This window comes from Mesoplodon bidens (genome assembly GCF_964165515.1).
Source record: "Mesoplodon bidens genome assembly, chromosome: 12".
NCBI classification, from domain to species: domain Eukaryota; kingdom Metazoa; phylum Chordata; class Mammalia; order Artiodactyla; family Ziphiidae; genus Mesoplodon; species Mesoplodon bidens.
In genome coordinates this window covers 79,612,855-79,621,473 of record NC_138168.1, presented here as the reverse complement: position 1 = coordinate 79,621,473, position 8,619 = coordinate 79,612,855, and positions in this window count along the sequence as shown.

The window sequence follows — 8,619 nt, the reverse complement described above, 5'->3', positions numbered from 1 at the left end:
TAACAATGTTTTCTTAGGGCAGTCTTCCAAGGCAGCAGAAATAAAAGCAAGAATAAACAAATAGGACCTAATCAATTCCGTGAGGAAAGGATCGATTCAAAAAATTATTTTGGAATAATATATTGGGAGAAAATGAATTATTTTGAGTTAATAATTTGTATCTATACTGTAAAGCATAAACCAAAAAACCTTGGTTGGTCTTAATTTTTAATGAAAACATTATTATAGTAATAGAAGAAAAATAAATATAACCTTGAGGGATGGGAGAGCTTTTCTAAGCAGAATCTATATAGGAAAATATTGATAAGTTTGATCTATCAGGCTACCTGTCTCATGTATCAAACTTCAATTCATGTATGGGACTGTTTATGGGCTTTCAAATGTATTAAATTCTACATAGCAAAAAATACAAAAAGCAAAACTAAATGTTATACCTCAAATGAAGGAAAATATTTACTATGTATATAGTGAGAAAGAGTTTTTTTAATATAACTCTTTAATATAAAGAGTTTTTAATATAAAGAGTTCTGACTATTCAATGAGAAACAAATATCACAGTCAAAAAAATAGCCATGAATGGACAAAAGAAAAAATAAAAATGGCCAAAGGACATGAAAAAATATTCATCTTCACAGTAGTAACAAAAATACAAATTAATGAATGAGATATAACTTGTACTTATCAAATTAGCAAAGACTTTTTAAAAATAATAACAATGAGAATCTTTTCTTTTATATTTAGAACTTCTTTAAAAAAGATATTATTCCCTACCCAAAGTTCAACATATAGTCACCAAATTTTCTGCAAAAAAATTAAAGCTTGGTTTTTGACATTTAAGTCCTTGAGACATCTGGAGTTGAATTTTTTATGTGGTATGACACAGGAATCCAATTTTCAGTTTTACCTTTTCCCATTATATTTAACCATTTTTACCCAGTAGAATAATCCCTCCTTGCCTCAATAATCTAGCATGCCACCTCTGTTATATGCCAAACTTCAGTTTATAGGCTCTCAAACATATTCTGTTGGTCAATTTGTTTATTTCTATGTCAAGATCACACTGTCTTTTTTATGCTAGGTTCAGAATAAGTCCTAATGTCTAATAGAGCAAGACGCTCTCTTTACTTTTCTTCTTTAAAATGTTCTAGCTATTCTTAGCTCTTTACTTTTCCACAAAAATTTAATAATTAATTTATCAAGTATCACAAAAAACCTTGCTGGGACTTTTATTGGACTTTCACTGAAATTATAGATCACTTTGAGAATTGACATCCTCAAAATATTGTTTTCTCATGGATGAATATAATATAAACCTACTTACTTAGTCTTTTAATATCTCTTAATAAAGTTTTATGATTTTTTTCTCCAAGAAGTCTTTTAGCATTTTATATTGTTCTCAAGTTCTTCATATTCTCTAGTGTTAAAGAGTCTTTTTTTTTCCTGTCATTTTTCCTAGTACATTGAAATGATATTGACTTTTGTATATTAACTTTATATCCAACCATTTTGCTGCCTTCTCCTATCGTTCTGAATAATTTTTCTGAAGGTTCTTTAAGATTTTCTACATAAATAAGAATATAATTTGAAAATGATGGAATTATTTCTTTCCAATCTTTACGCTTGAACCTATAGTTCTCATAATCTTTGCTTCATATATTTTGAAGAAATTTAATTAGGTGTATACATGTTTAGAATGTATTACATCTTCCTTGTGAGTTGAAACGTATGTACTGCCTCTCTCTATTACTAATAATGATATTTGTCTAAAAGTGAGTCTTGTCTGACGTTTATAGTTCTACCACTTTCCTTTGGTTAATGTCTGTTCATTTTCTCTATCCCCTTATTTTTCTGGTTTTGTGTGTTTTTATGCTTCGGATATGGTCATAAGAAAAACGTAAGTCTGGCATATTTATGATCTAATTTGATAGTTCCTTTGAATGGGCAAATTTAATCCATTGGTAGTTATTGTAATTAGTGATACATCTGTAAACCTTTCTATCATCTTATTTTATTCTTTCAATTTGATTCCGCTTTCTGGTTTTTTTGTTTTTATTTATAGTTTCTCTTACTTTTTTTTTTTTTTACATCTTTATTGGAGTATCCGCTTTCTGTTTCTTTTTAGTCCTTTCTTATTTTTTTTCTTCCGCCAACAAGTTAAGAATTAAGCATAATCTCACATCCCTAATCTTTCCCCTACATCTTCATCAACTCCCTTAATGTGGAATTGATCTAGCATTTTAAGCCTGGATAATTATGAATAAACCTTCTCTTTTTTTATTCTTTGGTACTGATTATATCCTTAAGTCAACAAATTTTACCAAGATGTTTGATCATCTTTACTTCACACATCTCTGTGGGTGTGAAGGTGAAGAGTCTTGAGTACCAGAAATTACAATTACTTCCTGCCCCACCAAACATCTCCTTGTGTCTGCGTTCATCCTCAGCTACCGACAGACAGGCAGCATTAAGACGAGGCGGTCCTTAAATCACACCCACCCCCTCTTCTTTCCCTCAACTGCCTGCTCTCCCAGACAGCTTCCTCACTGCCTGGACTTTACGTCTGAGGATACACACCCCAGCAGTCTGAGCGGCAGCTGTGGGGGCAGACCCTGAATACTCCAAGCAAAAGCAGTACTCTAAAAACTCATCTTCTATTTTATCATCCCACAGCCACACCTGGCTGCAGCCATCACCCCAACAAACACACACACACACGTACACACACCAGTTCAAAACAATCCTCCCAGTTTTTTTCTGAATCTTAATGTTTTCTTTCTATGATCTGTCCCGATGTGAAAGATGAGAACCAGTGGTCACTGCTAGTTCAGCATCTTATAAGAACTCAAATCGTAGAAAACTTTATGTACAGAAATGTGCATCACAGGATCTTTATAACATTGAAACAGTTCTTTTAATCCATAGTAAAGTTTTAAATAAATAAATTGGATATATCCATAAGATAGAACACAATATAGCCATTAAATTATGTGTAGAAAAAACATCAAATGATGTAGAAAAATAGTTTTAATGGCTGATAAGTTTTTTAAAAATCAGTTTACAAAACTAGCTTGCAATATGATTTGAATTCTCTCTCTCTCTCTCTCTCTCTCTATATATATATATATATATATATACACACACACACACACACGAACACATGTTCACATACAAATAGATATAGTAGAATGCATGTAAATAGTGACAAAACCTGAGAAGGTCTGTAGTTCAGTTGACAGTATTTTACCAATGTCAATTTCCTTATTTTAATAATGGTTATGTGAGATGTTATCATTGGGGAACGCTAGGTAAAGGTTACATGGGAACTCTCTGTATTGTTTTTGTAACTTCCTGTGAGTCTAAACTTATTTTAAAATAAAAGGTTTTGTAAAGTATACATTGTGACAGAACTTTTTATGGGGGGAGGGGTCCTGCTTAGCAGTCATTCCTCCTTTCTGAGATCCCTTGACTTCCCTTTGGAGATTAAAAGTGTAAATATTACCCCACCGTGCACAGACAGTCTTGATGGAGTCCTAATCCAAGAGGCTTTCAAACTGCCAAGCCAAATGCATCCACAGAATCCATCACAGATGACTTCAGCAAGAAAATTCCTCTCATAGCCAAGGCCTAGAGACACAATCCAAGCTGGTCAAATCAGACCCTCTCTCCAGGGACTTTTCTTCTTGACCAGAGTGATGCAGCAAAGGAAGATGGTCAGAGGCTCTTCATTCCCAAGTACCCAAATAGCTCTTGTTGTCCTGGTCCTCCCATGGCGGTTACTCTATGATCTACGTGGCACCCATCCAACATAATCCCTTTTTGTTTGAGTTTACTGAAGCCAGCAAACAAAGAACTATAACTGAATAAATGGTGTCTTACCCATGCCCATTTTAAATAAACTGAAGTGAATTTGTCCTCCTGTGAACTCCCTTCCAATTAGGGACAATTGGTCACAGATTCTCATTTCTTTGAATAATAGCTCTAATTAAAATTTTTCCCAACTCTGCCAAAATTTAATAGATTCTTCCCATTTCTGTCTCTAGGGTCTCCAGACTGATACTTTCACAGAACACTTTTGTCTACCAGCTCAGTTTTTTGGCCAGACAGTCTTAAGATCATTGGTTTCACCTCAGGAAAATTCTCTGTCAAAACTAAAACACTTGTGCTCACAATTCTCTGGAACATTATTTAGACAAAGGACATCAATAGATTGATCACAGGTAAGACTACAAACTTTGGAATCAAACTGAGCTGACTGGAAGTTTGTCTTCACTCTGTGCTGGTGTTCATAGCTTGTGCAACTTACCTGGTCTCTTTGAACTTCTGTTTTCTCCTTCAAAAATGAAAGGTAATATCATTATCTTGTGGATTCTTTGGAGTATTAAGTAAAGAGTTTCTGTAATGCTCCTGAAACTGTGTCAGGCACAAAGCAGATAGTCACTGAACCTTTGGCTGTGCATCAAACAACTCAAGGAAGAAGAATAAAAAAATAAAAGAGGAAGAAGAGGAAAAAGAAAAGGAGGAATGAAAAGGGGAGAAATGTGCCCCTTCCTGTCGCATAAAGACAGAAGAATTAGAATGCTTTATGTTTTTGTATGACGTTATATACATCTTCTCTTTGTATCCTCACAACAGACTCATGAAATAGACAAAGCGAGTATTCTTTTTCCTGCTGTAATGAGGAGAAACTAAGGCATTGTGCTGAGTTAGGGGCAGAGCCAGGCCCAGAACTAAAGTTCTCACCCAGACTCTGTGATGTCCTCTGCCTGGTCCACATTTTTGAGAACATTTATAGATGACACCTACAACTGCCTAGTCCAGAAATATCTCCCTCCCATGCCAAAAATCAAGATAAGACCGTCACTGGTATTATAATCTGAACAATCTCTTAGGCTATGTGGGCAAAACAAAAAGTTTTATACGTGCAGAAAAGTAACAGATATAAAAACTGTCCCCTAGTCAAGTCATAAAATCAGGACAGCAATCTGCAAAATAGTTCAGACTATGTTACCTAGTGTACTGCAGTGTTATTCAATAAGCACTTGATTGTGTGACAGCGACAGGCCAGGACAAAATAATATGTATATTTTACGATGTATCATTATGAGCTGCATCAGCTCTCAAATCAACACAGGCATTTGATGTGTGACAGTATCAGGCCAGGACAAAATCTGACTTCGTAGTTCTCCTCTGCTGGAGAAGAGATGGCCTTGTAAAAAATTCTCTCTCCATGTTCTGTATTTTGTGATTTCAATAATAGCCCATTTAGGGTAGAAAAAGCAAATAATTCTAGCAAATGTATCACCACAATAAAGTATAACAATGAACAGGAGACACTTACATTCTACCACAGAATAATAGCTGGCTCTCATCACAACTTCAGTAATACAATGAAGAGTCTGTAGTGAACTTATCAAAATGTTTAATCTATAAGTGAAGGTACAATTCAAGGTAGACTCATAAAATGTTTGGTTTGAAAAAGCATTAGAAATTATTACCTTAACCACCATCCCCTTTCTCCATTTTTAGATCATGAATCTGAAGAGCAGAGAGGTTAAGTAACTTTCCAAGCTAACAAAGACACACCAAGTAAGATGGTAGAAAGATTTCAAGATTTGGAACCTGGAATATGAATTGTGTCTCTACATCATGACATTTCTATCACCTTTCTTATGTCATTTAATAATCTACACGTGAGTTATAATAATTCATATTTTGGAATTTGGGGGGGGGAATAGTCCAATTGTTTTCTCATAATAAAATGGTATAATGATAAAAAATAACAAAAATAATACCTATATCTTAGGCTGTAATGAGAATTAACTGACATGCCCTTTGTATTAAAAAGCACTTTGTAAACTGTAAATTTCCATGCAAATGTCAGTTATTAGTAATAGGATGCTGAGTGGTAGAAATTTCTTACTGCTTTCTCAAATTGCTGGATTCCACTGAGAGTTTTTAAAAGGTCAAGATTGTCTTATCCATCATTGTATCCTCAAAATCTATCAGAGTGCCTGGCATATAGAAGGCAGTCAACAAATTTGTGTTTTTTTAAATAACTAGATAATTAAATAGTGTGATGAATGTTGGAATTTGTTGAAAAGGATACTAATAAACCGTGAACAGGTTGGGAAGGGTGGAGGGGTGGAAACAATGGGATACCACTAAGGCACTATTTGGAGGAAAATTCAGAGCTCTTAAATGTATTCATTAGAAAACCAAAAAGACTAAAACTAAAGAGATAAGATTTCAACTCAAGAAATTGAAGAAAACAAAATAACATCTCCAAAAAAAATGTAGAAGAAAGAAATGAATAAATAAAAATGCAGAAATCAATAAATTTGCAAATAAAACTAAATGAGAAATTTTAAATTGTTGGCCAATAATACTTACAGCTTTTCTTTGAAAAAAAAAACAATAGGCATAATAGTATAGAGGTACTCTCTACAAGACTTGCTTTTTTCTATCCTCTCACTGCAATACTCTCCCCCAAATACTGTGCTCACACAAAGTGCCCCACCCTCTGCAACCCTGCAAAATTAGCATCAGAATAGCCCACTCCATCTGCTGTCACCACCATCTCTGATGCTCAGGGGAGACTAGCTCAACCAAGGTGCAAAGTTCTCTGACATCACAATACCTTGAAGGCTGTGAAAGGACAGTGCCCAGAAATAGAGGCAAAGATGGCCAGTGGGAGGGTGGGGACCACTGAGGATTCCCTCATTGCTGAGACACCTCTGCTGAAGTTCTGAGGGTGAAGCAAAAGATATCACAGTGATCTCTGGTGTTGACATAGTAATGAACCATCCTTTGCTGAACTTCACCAGAAAAAATTCTTATAAAAAGTACATCAGGGGTTTCCCTGGTGTCGCAGTGGTTGAGAGTCCGCCTGCCGATGCAGGGGACACAGGTTCGTGCCCCGGTCTGGGAGGATCCCACATGCCGTGGAGCGGCTGGGCCCGTGAGCCATGGCCGCTGAGCCTGCATGTCCGGAGCCTGTGCTCTGCAACAGGAGAGGCCACAACAGTGAGAGGCCCGAGTACCGAAAAAAAAAAAAAAGAAAGTACACCAACAATTACATAAAATTAACCAAAGATAGATGCCAGGAGATGAAACAATGCAGAATAAAACCTTTACAAGATGTGGAAAAAAGCAAGCACAAAAGCACATGGGACTAATAATACTCACACTAACGGTAGGTAGCACTTACCTGTACCAGACACGATTCTAAGTTCTTTACATGCATTAACTCTTAAATGTCACAGTATTGCACGGTAGGCACGATTAGGAACTCCATTTTACAAATAAGAAGCTGGGGCAGAACAGTTCATTTATTTTCTCTTGTTCACAATGCTCACAAATGGTGGAGGATTTGGATACATACCTTCTAGCTCCAGAATCTATGCTCTTAGCCACTATAAGTAACCCCAGTAATTAAAAAACAGACAAACAAACATGAATCTGGATGGCAATAGGATACCCTGACTCAGTAAATGATTTTATTTATGGATGGTTTTAAACATTAAAAAATAATTTTATTTATGGATGGTTTTAATGATTTTATTTATGGATGGCTTTTAAAAAGAAAAGTATTAATGCATCTGGCTAGATTGACAAAGTGTTATCATAACTGTGGCTATTGCTCTTCCTTATATACAGAACATCAAGATTTAGACAAATAATTGATATCACCTTGAATTCTATACATTTATTTGATTTCTATCTATTTGTACTAGGGCCTTTTTTTAAAATTTCATGTAGTCTATCCAAAATAAAACATCAACTTCTAAAAAGTGGGATAAAAAAGGTGATAATACAGAAATTTTGAAAAGTAAGGGCAGACTACATAAAAATTAGTAGTAAGAAAATTGAAATCTACACCATGCGGCTGAACTTCTAAAAATAATATGATTTATCAATATCGATATAAGAGTAAATGAACTTAAACATACCAGTAACCATAGAATAAATGAGAAAGTTAGTCAAAGTCTTCCTCCTAAGAAAAGCCCTGGGTCCAAATAGTTTTACAGGCAAAATTTATAAACCTCTCAAGCAACAGATCTATATAAACAGGCATCTCCTAGACCAGGAGTCAGGAAACTGAGATCAGGAGTCAGGAAACTGCAACGTAGGTTGGCCTGTCACCTGCTTTTGTAAATATAGTTTTATTGAAACACACACCCAGTCATTTGCGTATAGGCTTTGGCTGCTTTACTGCTATAAAGGCAGAGTCAAGGAGGTGCGAGAGGCCTAAACTACTTACTCTGTGACCCTTTACAAAAAAACTCTTCCTAGAGAGGGAGGAAATCCAATGGCCAATAAAAATATGTGGTAGCCATAAAAATGCACCACTCAGATCTGCTGTCGGGAACATACCTGACAGACTTCCTGGCTGTTGAGTTCACACCGAGACCACGATTCCCATGGGCTGCTTCAAGTCAGTGACTGAGCAAGAGGGCTGCTGGGTACAGGATTGCTGTGAGGCACGGGCACTGGACTGCTCTGACAGGTGACTTTGGTTCAAAGGCTCCACATCGGCCTGGGTGAAGCGTTCTAAGAACTGCACTGTGGTTGAGAGTCTGGCTCCCCAGCCCTCCTCTTCCCCTGCTCTCCTCCAAACTG